The sequence below is a fragment of the Ornithodoros turicata genome, unplaced genomic scaffold (assembly GCF_037126465.1).
Source record: "Ornithodoros turicata isolate Travis unplaced genomic scaffold, ASM3712646v1 ctg00001450.1, whole genome shotgun sequence".
Lineage (NCBI taxonomy): Eukaryota > Metazoa > Arthropoda > Arachnida > Ixodida > Argasidae > Ornithodoros > Ornithodoros turicata.
In genome coordinates this window covers 1-4,654 of record NW_026999618.1, presented here as the reverse complement: position 1 = coordinate 4,654, position 4,654 = coordinate 1, and the positions used below count along the sequence as shown (strand labels likewise).

Sequence of the window (4,654 nt, the reverse complement as noted above, 5' to 3'; positions counted from 1 at the left end):
ATCATGCATGGCTGTTTCGTGGTGTGTGGGACGGAGTCTCATCTAGGTTTCGTTGCAGTACGTGCGTGCAGTGATGTTTTTCGTTTCTTTCGGAAATGTTTTACAGACACCAAGTGTCGTAAAACATTCGTGGGTGGGGAGGTGTTAAGTGTCTTTCCACTGTCCTGTTAAGTGTCTCTCCACAGTCCATGGCGATGGGGACTGACCTTGAGTAACATGTGCCCTGCTTGTCATGGTGATACATAGCCAAGGGACGCTCGTTAAGCGCGTTCCGAGAAACAGAGACGGAACCCCGATTTGAGGGACTTCAAGGGACGAACCGCGGCCTGGAAAGGGAAAACGCGGGGAGATGCTCTCTGGACGCCACTTATGTAGGGCTGCTCCAGGGCTTTTGGAAATAAATGTAACTGGTTGTTAGTCGTACTCCATTGTAATGTGTCGATAGCATCTACATAATCGGGACGGAAAACACTCACCGCCCCCGAACAAACTTAAGTCCCCCCATTCCCTCCGCCCCTCCACAAAAAAAAAAAAAAAAAGGAAAACTAATCCTATTGACGTCCATGGTTTCAATTCGAGCATATTTCTGGCAAAGTATAAAGGCCCTTACCAGCTTTTCCTTCTTTCTCTCGTTCATGGTGGAGTTAAATAGCTCCAGCTCAGCTGAGCTTGAAAATGGAGCCCTAATAAGTGCTGAGGTTGAAACGGGAGCTTGTTAAAAGCGGAGACTGTGGCTGCTAAGTTCCTGCAGCAAGTCACCATGCTGCCGCTGTGTCAGGCGTAGTGTATACAGCAGTCGCAGAACTTGCTTCTGGAATTCTCAGAAAACAACAAATAATGATTGCCCTGTAAAGTGCAGGCAGCTTTTTTTTTTACATGCAGCAGCGCATACAGCAATGGTTTTCAGCTGCTAAGAAAAAAATGTGGCCAACCACAGACTTTGCTCAACCACACAGCTTGCACCAATATTATAGACCAGAGAACACCAGACGTCTCAAAGGGTTGCAAGAATTTGTTAGGTTTCTAGCTTTTCAATTTGGAGTGCACAATTGCAAAATTATTTCACCAGAGCCACATGATGGTGGTGAAACCAATCTTCGTGGTAAAGTCTCCTGGCAAGTTCCAGGAATTGAGCGACATCCCAGTCACGGGGAGAAATGTAGTGTGATTTCAGTGAGCTGCACTACCGAGAAAACTGTGATGGCTGTAAAAACACAGGGAAAGGATTGGGGGTGCTGGTCAATTTGGCATCACTATGAGACACACGTGCCCGCAGTGGTAAATGCTAATGCCCAGTTGGCAAATATGGTGTGGAAAAACAAGATATTTCCCAAGTTAGGTACCTATATAGAGGCTGTGGTACTGTTGGGCAGTTAAAGGTGGCAGTCGTCAAAGAAGCCAGGCAAAGTCACACCTTGGGTTGGAAATCAGGCGTTAAAGGGGCAATAAATGCAAAAACAAGTTGACTTCAAATCACATTACATGCTATGTTAATTTAATTTCGTACTTGTTATCATAATTCAAAACTTTGTTGCTGTTACAAAGCTACAATCAAAATTGTACTGCTTTGATGCTAAGCAGAGAACGTCTTTACTCTGCCACGCAATGCAGATAGGCCCGGTGAAAGATATAATGCCCGTTGCAAAGCAGACTCACGTCTTTGTCCGAAGTACGTGCAGATAAGTGCTGTCAATAGAATATTTGCGAGAACTGTTGTGGGCTCATTCAGTGAACGGGAATTGGAAAATGCAGCAATGCACATTATGCTGGAATATATGCAACACTGATATTCCACCCGTCCCAAACCCATCCGCAAGCGATGGGCATTCGCGTGGCTCTCCTGCTGTCTCACTGGATGCCGCCAATCTATGCCATCCCCGGGATTCCATTCGTTGCCGCCAAAGATAGTTCTCTTTTCATTGAGTGTTTCCCCTAAGCAGTAGCATTGTGAACTAATTTTATTTACACTCTACGAATTGAAACACGGACTTTCATTTGAGAGTAAGTCTTTTTTGCAGTATGCGAATAATCTAGGGATGTTATAGAAGTGTTTTCAATCAGAGCAATGTTTTACAATAACATATTGTTGCTAATTCCAGTACCCTCATTTTGCCATCCCTGCTACTTGTATTTTGGAAACTTTAATCACGACATTTGCAAAAAAAAAGTGCTTGCAAAAATTTCTACTTTGGCAGTTCCCATAAATAACCCAATTAAAGATAGAGCCCACAATTACAAATGTGCTATTCCAGTACAAAGAAATGACACGACACTGTTACGTAGAGTACCCTGTTGTGAAGAGGGTTGCCGAATCGACTGTGTCCGCTGACTTGCACCAACGGGGTGCTCTTCCTGGTACTGTTCTGCAAATGACATGAAATAACATTTTGGAATACTGGCAACGGGAACACTTCAACAGTGGAATGTCGTACAGTAGTACACACACACAAGCTATATTCAGCGCCCAGAGTGGGAATCGACATGGCTGTGTACCACTATTGCCAAAAATTAATAAGTCATTGCTGATAGTGTCCAGAACACTCCTGGGCCAATACTCACCCGCAACCATTCAAATCTGCGAAGCTTGCACCATAGTGTACCTTTCCACAGAACGAATCATGTGCAACCATGCTTTTCTCGCAATTCTGCAAGAATCAACTGAAAGCATTGCGTGAGTGAGTAATTGCCTCTGACATAGGCTAACCACCTATCATAGTTAAGGCCTCGGGATTCCATCTTCAAATATTGTGGGAGCTTCTCGACAGAGCTGGGACGCTGCCCATACAGAGGCATCATGGCAGGATCCCGGGTATCTGGCATTCAGGAACAGAATGCGCCTGGTTGCATCACAGATCCTAGAAAGATGTACAATGTTACAGGGTGAACATCCTCTGTATGCATAAAAGGCAACAAACAAGCAAGAGAATGTACATAGGGACATTGGAAATACAATGGTTCTGGAAACACAGTTCCCTAATTGATTTTTGGACTTTGTGGTACAAAATTTAAATGAAATATTCATAGATTGAGAAGTTACCCGTCAAAAAGAACTAGTTACAGGTTAAGTTACCGCGTGTTAAGTGTAACTAAGTTAATAACAAAGTTCTTCAGCATGAAATCTAACGCGCAGTTACGGAGTTACTTAACAGAAAGAACGAGGTACTTCCAAGTTACTTAGGAAACAAAATGACATTACGCAGGTGCAGCGCACGAGCAGTTGAGTTAGACCTTGAGTTGCCTGCGGAGGACTGCAACACGCTTAGGTCGTTTTCCTTTATGCCCAACAATAGACCTCTCCCTGTTTGTAAATAAATGACGTCATAGTGTTCGATAGCGCCAAAATTTGGTTGAATTGAACTACGCTCGAAGCTAGGTGAACAAGGTCGCGCCCGAAAGCCACAGTCTTGAGGGGATTACAACATGATCCCTTGAATGGACGAGACTCTCGGTCCTATTTTTCTTTCAATGGGAGACAGCCAACAAGTGCCCGTTCGTGGAACCCAGCCGTCATTCCGCTTTGTTTGGATTCAGTCTGTATACCAATGTCATGATGACGTTTCTCTGGTAAAGGTCTATTCGAACACTTTGCATCTTACCCTCTGTGGGCGCACAATGGTTCAGATTTATTTCAATGGCAGCGGTTCTTACTGCCTGGATAAAATACTGTCACTCATTGGATATCACGTTTTATGGCAAAATATGCCATGAAGGAACCGGAGAGAAAGCAAGAAAATGTGTGGACGTGAGTGAAAAGCGAGTTAAAAGTAACTTGGAACTTAAGTTACTTTGGCAAAGTTACCAAAAAAAAAAAAGGAACGAGTTCCTCTGAAAGTTACCACGGCGCAAAAGTACCGATATGTTACGATAAGTACGTTACAAGTTACCAAAAAACGGAACTTAGTTACAGTAACGAGTCACCTCGAACTCTAGAAATATTTGTGCAAAAAAAGTACGATAATTGCTCACCGCTAAGACGTTGATGGAATGGTACCCCTTATGGCAATAGTAGTGTGGCTTGTCGCAGAGAGAAGTAGACAGGCAGACAGCAAGGAGGCAACAGAATCAGACTGCACTAGGCTCGCTAAGAACTGGAGCCCGTGAGCGCGCGTGAACGTTTATTTTTGGCGCGTATCTTCGGGTGGCGCCGACCTGCGGCCGCTACAGTAGTTTCCATCCACGAAGCGTGGATCAGCAAGGCTGGGTTGTTGTATTGCCACTTGGGTACCATCAATTGCACCGGCGAAAATATACACTCAAATAATGAGGATGTTCCCTTCTGACACGACTTTTAGGGGATAATCATTCACTTTGTACCAGGGAGTTGCAGATCACGAATGCTGAAGCTGATCACAATTACGTGCACGTTATATTTGATGTTATAACCAGTTTGTGCTTTTGTATAGTGACTTTGGGTTACACATTGCGTTTAGGCAAAAATGTGAAACGGAGGAGACGTGTTATTCATCATGATTCTTGCATGCATTGTGAGAGGCATTCCTATGTTGTTGATGGAAAACAGGGATTGCTTACCCAGGCACCCACTCTAGTAGAACTCGTAGAACCCGCGCTTTACTTCCAGCTTTTCATCTGTAGTCTAGGGGAACCGGAGATAGTCCCGCCCAAGGTTCATTGTGATGGCTATGCTCACTGCGTG

General features: G+C 44.3%; 1 long non-coding RNA gene across 1 annotated transcript; it reads right to left on the bottom strand.

Moving 5' to 3' along the window:
• Positions 1 to 615: 615 nt before the first annotated feature.
• Positions 616 to 4,071, bottom strand: LOC135377036 (uncharacterized). Its single transcript, XR_010417988.1, has 4 exons — positions 3,967 to 4,071; positions 2,560 to 2,855; positions 2,289 to 2,363; positions 616 to 811 (listed from the first exon to the last, which is right to left on the bottom strand). It is a non-coding gene; the product is annotated as an uncharacterized LOC135377036 (long non-coding RNA).
• Between the last annotated feature and the right edge of the window lie 583 nt (positions 4,072 to 4,654).